This window comes from Octodon degus, unplaced genomic scaffold (assembly GCF_000260255.1).
Source record: "Octodon degus isolate 3935 unplaced genomic scaffold, OctDeg1.0 scaffold00025, whole genome shotgun sequence".
Classification (NCBI taxonomy): Eukaryota; Metazoa; Chordata; class Mammalia; order Rodentia; family Octodontidae; genus Octodon; species Octodon degus.
In genome coordinates, this window is record NW_004524601.1 from 2700904 (window position 1) to 2711720 (window position 10817).

Genomic DNA, 10817 nt, shown 5'->3' on the forward strand with positions numbered 1-10817 from the left:
AAGCCGGGATGTGTGCGGCCGAAGCAAGCAGGAGCATTCAGGGCGCTGACGGCAACGTGCTTACTGTAAGCCACATTTTAACTTAAACATTCTCCAGAGTTTTGATCAGCCCCGCATTCCCTGACCAAGGGCAAAGAGGTCCAGGCGTGATTTCAGGCCCTGCCGAAGCCCGGATTCAGAAGGCGCACCACGTCTTTGCTCGGTCTTCCTCTCCTCCAGCTGCGGATGGAAGCATGAGCCCATTTCTCGGGGAAGCTTTTCAGAGAGCACTGTCTCATCCTTTTCTGCCCCAGGATGAACACCGTGAAGCAATTCCCAGGGCCAGGGCAGCTCACCTCCCTTTATGCAGCAGAGCCTTCCTGGTTTGTAACTCTCGGACTTCCTAAAGTTATTTATTTCAAAGGAACGATTCTGAAAATCTGCATTCTCTTTGGCTAGAGGTGATGGCTACTTAGTGATAAGTAAACGTGTTTTTCAAATTTCCTTTTCTACCTCTTGCTGGAGCAGCACACATCTTGCAAACTCTGTGAAACAGAGGCAGAAAAGGAGCACCAGTGCAGGGAACTCCCCACCACCCACGGCTCCACAGAGGGGGCCTGCACAGCCCCTCGGGACGCCCCCTAAGAGGACGAGCACACACTCGCCACTTGGCATGGAAACTGCACGTGTGAGCAGGAGGAGTCGCGAGGTAGCGCGTCAGCCAATGGCCTTGAAAGCTGACGTCTCCCAGACTGCACCTGCCCAGGAATTACCTCTAAATCAAGAATTTTAAGAGCTTGAACATGAAACAAATTAGAGGTAATTCAGGAAGTTAAGTTCCGACTTATTTTCAATGATAAATCAGCTCATTATAATCTTCTGCAACAAGAAAATCAGGAGTGGAATTGGAGTTTGCCTGTATTTCCTCAGGATTCTGAATCAAACTGTTTTACACCTTTTAAGTCAATCTGGGCCACTGGCATGCGAGGATGCCCATGCAGTGAGTCCCGCTGGCCCTCTGTAGAGAGCCCAATTGTGTCCCTCAGGAATCAGGAGCATAAAGATATTTTAAATATAAATGTATGTATATATGTGTGCTTTATATGTATATGATATTTATAATCTTCACAAAAAGGAAAGATTTGGAAAAGTGCATAACAAAATGTCTAACTATATATAGTATATAAATAACACACATACATTTCAGGTACTTAGAAAACTTTCTGGTTGAGCATTTTATAGCAAATATTCAGAGAGAAAAGATGAAATGATTCTGTATTAATTTCTGCAAACCACTGGATCACTCTCTGAACTTCCTATAAAAATGTAATGTGAGGCTCACAGCCTCTTACTTCAGCCAGGGCGAGGAACGCTCCCGAAGGTGCCCTACTATGGAAAACCATTTTACATTTTGCCCTGCATGGCTATTTAATGAGTAGAGCTAGCTGATTCAAAGCACCAATTAAATAGCTGTGCAAATGTCCCAAATTATCTTTTACAGGTTTTCCAGTGGAAACATTTGCCCTTTGCTTCTTACCCAAGCCACCGAGGGTCTGCCCTCTGTGAGTCTGGCTTTCACACATCGATTCAGTCCAGCAGTCCTGGGAGCTGGCAGGCCATGGCTTCTTCCAGGTCCCCGGGGGTTCCTGCCCACTGCCTTCCTCGCATTGTTGTGATGGCATAGGGAAGATGCTCCCCACTGGTTTTTAAGTGAACAAAGCCAACTTTTAAGCAGTAAATACCACAGGACACCACTTGGGAAAGGGATACCAGGCCTTTCCACATGCCAAGCACAGGAAGCTGCAGTGGAAGCCATCACCAGTCCACACTCCGTGGTCACTGCAGGAAGGGCAGGCTTCTCTCCAACCTATGGTGCCTACTGCCTGGGAAAGATGCCTGAGTGGGCTTGCATGAAAACAGGCTCCAGGATGGGCAGGAAAGAGCCCAGGCCCAGGCTGGATGCTGAGCCCCTTGCTGGCAGGGCCACAGCCCTGTGGTGCTGGCCTCCAGCCCTGGACAGCAAGGCGTCCTCTGGGTAAGATGAAGTGTCCAGGCTTCAAAATCGAGAGGTCTTAAGAGCATGCCGCACTCTTCCATGACATCTCTATCCCGAGCCCCACCCTTAGCAGAAGAAACTCGAGCCCGGGGAGGTGGAGTTGCTCCACACCTGAGTGGACATAAAAGTGGAGGGCAGGAAGGTCAGGACCTCGGTGACCACGGGACTCTTTTGCAAGACATCACCAGCAGAGCTGTTTCTGGCACCCATGGAGCCCTGAGATGTTGTGAGGTGACACAGCAGAGTCCTGTTGCTGACTGGATGTGAGACTGTACAGAAGGACTCACTATGCTGTTGCCTGAGCTTCATCCATGGAGGAAAGCTTGGCAAAGCGTTAACTGTACTCATCCCCAAGCAGTGGGGTGGTGGAGCATGATTCTGGCTTACCTCCGGTTCCTAACCTAATTAATAAATTGTTTTACTGTAGAACTGAAAAGGGTCAAACCCACTCCCACCACCACCAAAGGACTCCACACTTGAGCAGAAGCAACTTTCAAGCTGAGCCTTCGAGAGAAAGTATTGACCCAGTTAGGAGTAGGACTGGGGGCAAGAACCCTGAGCACCACGATCCATGCAGCTGTCGGCAGAGTTCAGGGATGCAGCCACGGGGTTGGGGTGCAAAGCTGCAGAAGGACCCGAGCTGACCCCCAGCAGTGACCAGAAGCAGCACAGCTGTGGCGTCCAGAGCCAGAGTACAGTGGCCTCACTCTGCAGGCCGTGGCAAGCACAGCAGGCTTCCTTCTGGCAGAGCAGGTGGACTTGGGTTTCTAGAGTGCCAGGGCTGGAGAATGGCCAGGCTAAGAGAGGTGGGCAGGGGAAGGGGCCTGGAGCCAGCCAAAAGCCTTGGCACAAGGGCAGTGACTTTGATATTTTGTGCCCCAGCAGAGCTGGGGCTACTGGCCTAGGAGGGGATGGGTGAAGGACTTAGGAATTTCTATCCAAACAGACAGGAAAGGAAGGCAGGCAAGCCACTATCCTCCAGCTTAGAGCTGGGGCAAACAAAACGACAGGACCATTGTTTTGAGATGCAGATTCCAGGGGAATGAGCCTCCTCAGGAAAAGCTGAAGCCCAACCTTAGAAATAGACAGGTGTAAAGGAAAGATGACAGGTAAAAGATGTGACAAGTGGAGGTCTGGAGGGACTGGAAGCACCTGGGCTCACACCAGGATACAAAGTCATCCTGGCTGGGAAGCTTCTGAGCTGGAAGGTGGCCCCACTAGGAATGAACACTGTGGAGACCAGTGAGGGATGAGAGAGGTGGAGCTCTCCTCTCAGAAGTGCCAGTGTGGACTTCTAAGTAGTAAGTGGGGAAGGACCAGGGATGTAGTTCAGCAGCACAGTGCCTGCTGGCAAGTGCAAGGTCCTGAGTTCAATCCCTTGTACAAAAAAAAAAAAATCAAAGTCATAAGTGGGGTAGAAAAAGCTAAAATGCTGATAGGAAAAAAGAAAATCCAACAGAAGGTCAGGGAATGGAAGCCAAAGGAGAAAGGGGGTCAAGGAATAAAAAACAGTCCACTGACCCAAGCACGGCTAAAGGCTCTATGAGTCCCCTGGACCCGGCAGAGTGGAAACCGCTGCAAGCGGAGCACGGGTGGATGGATGGGGTCTGCAGCAGCAGAGGAGACTGCCTAAAGAACTGGAAGTTGAGACTCCGCACCTGGAGGTGTGGAAGACCCTTGGCTGGAAGGAAAACTAGAAGCCTAACTGTAGCGGCAAGAGCGTGGGGAGTAGGTGGGGGACAGCAGATTAGCACGAGGCATGCTCGAATGGCGCTGAGAATCCTGAAGGAGGAATGCTTTTGCTGGTAGGACGGGTCCATTAGGATGGTCAGATGGCATTCCTCAACAGCACAAACCTAGAAGCATCCCCAGGGTGCACCCACAGAAGTCATGTGACAGAGGGTGGCACAGACACACAATGAACATGCCGACCAAGAGGGGCGTGGGCAACGGAGAGGAAAGGCGGGCCCCAGCCCACAGCTGAGACCGTGACACACAGGATGAAGGCCAAATATAATTAATAGACTTCTCAGTAAACGCAATAAAACAGAGGAAATGATCCGCAGGAAGGAGGCCCAAGCTCGGCCTCCCAGGTTGGAGACGCAGAGCAGCAGAGAAGACCGTGGGCCTGCCCCTGTGGCAGCATTCCTTCAGGTCCCATTTTGCAGGCTTTTGCTGCACTGCAGGAAACAGTCGTGAGTCTAGGCTGGGCGACGTTAGAAATCCCGTGGACGATCAGCCCTGGGCTGTGCACCCACGCTGCTGGCCGGTGGGCAGTGAGGAAATGCGTTTGGTCAGCTGCGCTGTGATCTTAGGAGATCACAGAAAACTTACTTCGACTGCACACCCATCCCCCACGTCCGAAGAGCAGGCAAAGACTACTGCGGACCAAGGCGGAGCCAGAGGCTGCGGCCAGAAGCCCTCCTGCGTTCACATGAGAAGGCCCAGGCGCTTCCGGCTGATGGACACCCAGAGAGTGCACGGCCTCCTCGCTCCTGCGCCGCTCCTGCTGCTTCTTTCTGGACATCACAGAGTCCCAGTTCACCACTACAAGTTGTTGGAGGCGTTCTGTTTTTCCAACTTGCTGTTCTTCTTGCTTCTCTCCAGAGCCCACTGCATTGTCACATTGTCTAACGCCATAAAAATGATGAAACCTTTCCGGAGTGATTTTACTTGTGCTCTTCTAGCAATGTAGAACTGAAGAGCTGCTGTCATTTTAACACGTTCCCATGCCTCGTAATAATCATCGACTTACTAGCCAAATCCCGGAAGCCTGTTCAGCGCTGTTATGGAAGCCAGATTTTACCCAGCTGAACACCACCTTTTTATTTTCCCTACATGAGCTGCTTTATGAGATTTCCTTTTGCAGACTTCAGCCTATGCCCCTCATTCATCAAGCTCAAAGTGCCTTTTCAGAGCATCGCATGCCTTTGCAGCTCCTCCCCGATGTTCGTCCTCTGCAGTCTCATCCCATTACAGCCTTCCATGTTGGCTTCCCAGGGCCTCAAATGCAGCAGGGAAGAGAGGCAGAGCCTCTGCCGGAAGCCACCACCAGCTGGCCCCAGGCAGAAGCCCACGTGGAGGGCAGCCTCCAGGGTCGCTGCCTGGTGAGCTGTGGCCAGGGTCTTTGCAGGACACTCTGAGGCCTGGGGCGTGGCTGTGCCTGCCTGGCAGCCCAGACCCCTCAGTGGCTGGAGTTTGAGCTCCGAGCCCAGGGGTTGCATTAACCAAGTATTCCCTGTACAAGCAGACTTGGTCCTATGCTGTCCCCTGGGTCCACTCTGTGAGGATAACCCTGGACCATGAGACTTTAACCCACAACGGCACCCCACTCGGCAGTGGGCTGAGGCAGGCAGCTGGCAGCCAGGTCGCCCCTCTTCCCTCTGGGTTGTGATTAATTCATTGATCCATTGATTGATTAATCTCTTTGGGTATTTAAGAGATGATCACTGCTAGTCCACCTGCAGCCTCCCCGTGCTCGGGTCTGGCAGAGCCCAGTGAATAGACTCCTGCATGCAGCACTCCCGCAGTGCCCGCACAGGCCCAGGCCACCTTCCACCTGGGGCTGGTCGCCTCCCGAACAGCAAGGCGAGGACCCTGAGAGCCAAGCACTGGGTTTGGAAGAGCCACTGTGCTGGGAGCTAAAAGTCTCCAGGGGCAGAGGACACCGGGCCTGAAGTCCTGCCAGAACAGAAGACTGGAAGCAGCTGGAGACAAACCAGAGCACTCACCCAGTGTGTCCACGCCGGGCGTGGCAGTCATCCAGGCTGAGTGCACAGGGAGAGGAGCGGCTCAGATGGCAGTCAGGGCCTGCCCAGCTTCCTGTGGGAGGTCAAGGGCATGGAGCCCTGTTCCTGCAGTGCTGGGGGCAGAACGCTCTCTGCTGCATGAGCAGCAAGCCCGTGGAACTCTCCCCCGTGCCACACAGGGAGGATGCTGGCATGAAGCACGCCCTGTACCCCAAGACTGACGGGATGGGAAGAGGCAGCCATATGCTCCCAACCTCTGGGCAGTGCAGCAGGGTGGGTATCCCCTGGGTGAGGGGCCACAGACCCAGGCAAAGGCACAGTCCAAATGGCAAATGGGTGGTGTGGGGAGGACTCAAGGGGGCACGGCTTCCTCTGCAGGTGGCAGCGGGGGTCACTGCTGACCTCCCCAGCCGGGAGCACCACTTGTGCTGCCAGAAGTTGGCAAAAGACCCGGAAGACCGCAGGTCCCAGAGGCTCTCCCCACCTCCTGCACCTGCCTTATGCCAAGAGAGTGAGGAGAGCCCAGACTGATGGAGACCACCCTCATTGGAATAGGAAAAGTCACAGAAGTGACAGCATTTAGTTTAGCTGCAAGTAGGAGAATGGGTTCCTACAGCAAAAAGAATCTCACGCTAGAGATTAAGTTCTTGTAGAGAATTCAAGACAATCACCCCCCCCCCTTTCTGTCCACAAAACCTTGCCTGTTACCTGGAGGAGAGAGGAACAGTCGCTGTCCTCAGGCGCCCACAGATGAGCATGCGCTCTGTACACTTAGTATCATAGCACAGTGATCAGTCTCAGTCCTGAGCTTCGCGCAGCGGAGCTACCCCGGCCACCGAGGGCACTGTCCCCAAGGGAGCAGCCGCTCATGGTGATTGATCACTCACATTCACTAAGGCAACCGCTTGTCATGTTGACGAACGTCAATCACTAATAACAAAACAGTGGGGGGAGTAACTAGTACTCGAAGTGACTCTCCTGCACCTGCCTTACGCCAACCCCTTGTCCATATCACGTCATAAGGCAAAGTTGAGAACAGATGCCAAGGAAGGAGACCAGGCTGGCGGAGAGCCTCCTGGTGCCCCACTCCTGTTCTTGGTGCCCCACTCCTGTCTGTGACACTTCACGCCCTGCAAGGCTATTCTGGAGCGGCTCTGCCCATGGCTCTGGCCCGGGTACTCCGTGGAGTCTGAACCTCAGAGAGCCGGGAAGGGACCCTCACAGCCGGCAGGTTGTCCCAGCGCGCCTAGAAGTGGCGCATGCACATGTGGGCTGGGCTCGTGGAGCACCAGCGCCACCCATGCAGAAATGGCCCTGCGCGGCAGAGGCCACGCCCTCCTGGGGGAAGCCCTCCCCAGCCTGTCCCACGGCAATGCCATCTCTTTCATAGCAGACTCTGGACGGGTACAGAGCTGTCTGGCTGACCACCAACCAGCCAGCCCCCAAGGGGCGGCGCTAGGACCAGAGCCTCACACCGTCCGCCACAGACCTTATGCCGAACAGCTGCGCAGGCTGCACGGCCCGGGGCACCTCGGCTCCCCAAGTGGCCAAGTGTCTGCCCTGTGGAAGCAACAGGAGAGAGAAGGAAGGGAGACAAGAAGGGGAGCCCCTGGGAAAAGGTAAAGAGGAGTGGGAAGGAGCTAAGAGAACCAGGTCCCCAATAAGTTATAATCAAAGAGCCGTGGAGTCATGCGGCAGGAGACAGAAGCAGAGAAGGTGGAGAAGGCTGGGAGGAAGGTCGCGTCGCAGTTCCATGGGTGTCAGAAGTGCAGTCAGGGCCGTGGCAACGGGGGCGTCCTGCTCTCTGCCACCTCCAGCCAATCTCACCTGACAGCCCCCCCGCTACAACTCTTTCCCCAGCTTCCTTCCTGTGTCAGAAAGGTTTTCTTCCCAAAATTGTAAGCCGCCCAATAAAAGATGACACAATAATCGACATAAAACAGTCCACTTCACACAAATAATACTACAGAGCTCCTTCCTTAGAAATGTGCAGCCTCCAGCACTAGTATTATCAACAGTCATCTTCCTAATACTGTGCAAAGACGGGGCACGGGGTGGAACACGCCACTAGGCAAGTGAGCCATCCTGTCCGGGCACTGCGTGCATGGGAAGAAAACGCAAGAGGCAGCAGGCTGCAGCCCGCGCTGCCCTGGCCTCCGGGTCTCTCCCTCCTCCACACACGCCACACGCGCTGTCGTGAGCGTCCTCCTGAGCCTCGCAGCTCCCTGCATGCACACTTTTCGTTCTCATCTCACACAGTGCCCCTGGCTGCATATACTGCCCGTGGTGGAGGTTGGCTCATGGTCCTTGAGGCTGAGGAGCCTGGTGTCTGGTGAGGACCCCAGCCACGTCCCAGGACCACAGCTCCCTGGACAGCACTTCTAAATGGGGCACAGCAGTGCTGAGGACCAGGTCGCCTCTCTCAGGATGTTGCTACCCTGGCTGTTCCTTCCACAGCAGCAGAGTTCTGGTGGAGATGCTGCAGCCCGGACCACGGTCCCTGTGAGCTTCCAGCCCTTGACTCAGGTAGACAGGAAGCATCTTACGTCCTTAGAGAAGCTTAAATTTCACTCTGAGCTCACCATCACACATAAGTGGAGAAGTTCAGTCACAGTTGGTGTTGCCACCCCTGCCCTGCCACTTCCTTGGGTTTCAGGCCACCGCATGCCCCTGCTGTCCCCGAGCACTCTGTTCTCCACCTCTCCGGGCTTGGACACCTCCCTCTCTCCCGCTGGCTCATGGGCTCTCCCCTCTGCTGTAGGTGCCAGCTCTTTTTTTTTTTTTTTTTTTTTTTTGTTTTTTTGTTTAACAATCTTTAATTCAAATGTAAAAGTTCAATACAAGCCATATGTAGGGCTTGGGATTTTTTCTTTTAAAAACAAGAATGGGCAAATGCAACAAAATGGGTCTTTCCACTGTTCAAAAACTTTCAAAGAAAGGATAGATCATAGTTCCATAAAGGATGCATTTAACCAAACCCACTTTCACCCCTACCAATCTTACACCCAATTCCACAATCTTAATACATATTCCTGAATGAAGAGTTACAGTTCAGCTTTGCTTACATACCATTTAAAAAATACTTAGCACCGGCTTGCTTCCTGTAATGCCAAACAAATCATGAACTACTTCAATATGTATTTTTTTTAACAAGGAGACAGTTTATCTATAGAAAGCAATACTTAGCCTCCAAATACATTTTTTCAGAAATGGCATATGCCATTTAAAGACCTAAACATGCTCATGCTATCAAAAGTGGAGTATCTAGCCTAATGTGCACTGAAGCATAAATAGCAAAGTTGAAGATCAGTATTATTAACTATTTCTTCTATTTATTTGAAGCACAGTAAAAAAAAATTGATACACTTTGGGAATTCAGTGGCACAAGGTACACTGCCATTTAACTTGAGGACATTATACAGTTAAAAAAAAAAAAGAAATAAAAAGGAAAACTTTTTCTCCTGTTTTGAACACTGCATTACATAATTTTACCTGCCCAAACAGACCATTTACAAATAATTAGGTCAGTAAACTTCTAACATCCATAAAAAGATAGCTTTCTTACTAAAATGCAAGAATTTAAAAGTGGTATCTAAACAAAAGACAAAAACACACTGGAATGAAAGCCTAGACATCACCTCTAAAATCGGGGTTTTCTGTTTGGGCCTTCATATTCTTCCCTCCCTCGGCCATATCCTGCTGCAGCTCCAGGCCCCATTCCTCTAGGACCCTGGCCACCCAGGCCCGCACCTCCCTGCCCAAAGCGCTCAGTACGCATGTCGCTTCCCATCATGGAACCACTCGTGGTTGCTGGTGGAACTCCGGGATTAGCTTCATAACCTATGCCACCGCCACCACCACCCAGAGGTGGAAATTTCTGGCCTCCTGAACCATAAGGATCTCCCACGCTCATTGCTCCTCCACCACCCATTCTCACGTCTCTTTCTCTTGGATCCATGTAGCCCATTCGACTGTAACTTTCCTCTCTTTGGCGTCTCATCTGTTCTTCCATCTCTCGTTGGCGAATCATCATCTCTTCCTCCCTTCTACGCCGTTCCTCTTCTTGCCTCAATTGCATTTCTTTGCGTTTCTGCATTTCTTGATTATGAAGTTCTTCCATACGTCTTAATTCTTCCTGGCGTCTCATCAGATCTTGGCGCAAAAGATTTGCCTGATGCTCATGATAGGCATCTTCCATTTCACTTTCCAACTTGTCTTTTGCATCCTTCATGTTTTTTTCAACTTGTTCCCTTTGCTGTTTCTCCATTTCATCCAAAGATTTCCATCGCTGAGAATATTCATACTCAAATGGGCCATGTTGAGCAAAACGAGGTGGTGTTCCCTCTCCTTTTGATACATTGGATTCTTCTGGGCAAGTTTTTCAGGAAGACCATCTCCATCATCCAATTGTTCAAGTGGTTCCACAATGACTGGCCCAGGCGTTGTTGTCAATAGGAAAACACCTTCACTGCATCTTTCAAATGCTTTTCTTGCCGCTGGTTTAGAAGCAAATTCAACTATGCCTTTCCCTGTAGATCTTCCTCGATCATCCACAATTACAACCGCCCTTTCTATAGGACCAAACTGGCTAAAGGCTTCTTCCAACAGTTCACTGGAAACATAAGGTGAAAGATTACGGACAGGGCAGCAGCATGTGTCGCAAAACGAACTCGCAGCTGTCTGCCCCTCATGGGCGTATCATCAAGTTCAGCTTCGGCAATTGCAGCCAAGGCTCTAGATTCAAGCTTAATAAATCTGAATCCTTTGCCTTTATTGATAAAAACCTCTCCCGGTTCTCCATATTTAGCAAACAGTCTTTTAAATTCATCCTCCGTGATATCTGCAGGCAGATTCCCAACAAACAACCGGCAACGCTGAGTGTAAGTTTTCTCTCCCGGCCTCCGCAGTAGAGATAAGTTGGCTTTAAATCCCTCCGAGCCGGAGATCTTCTCCTCGCTGCGGCCGCGGGCCCGCCGGGCGGGGTCCCTGGTGGTGCTGCTGGTGGTAGGGCGGGTGGCGCTGGCAGCGGGAGG

At 51.9% G+C, this 10817-nt stretch overlaps 1 pseudogene across 1 annotated transcript in view; it reads right to left on the reverse strand.

Moving 5' to 3' along the window:
* Window positions 1-9424: 9424 nt before the first annotated feature.
* Window positions 9425-10817, reverse strand: part of LOC101573821 — a 2761-nt pseudogene continuing 1368 nt past the window's right edge. The window contains exon 3 of the transcript XR_002820572.1: window positions 9425-10803. The product of XR_002820572.1 is annotated as a splicing factor, proline- and glutamine-rich pseudogene (transcript). The remainder of the gene's footprint in view (window positions 10804-10817) is intronic.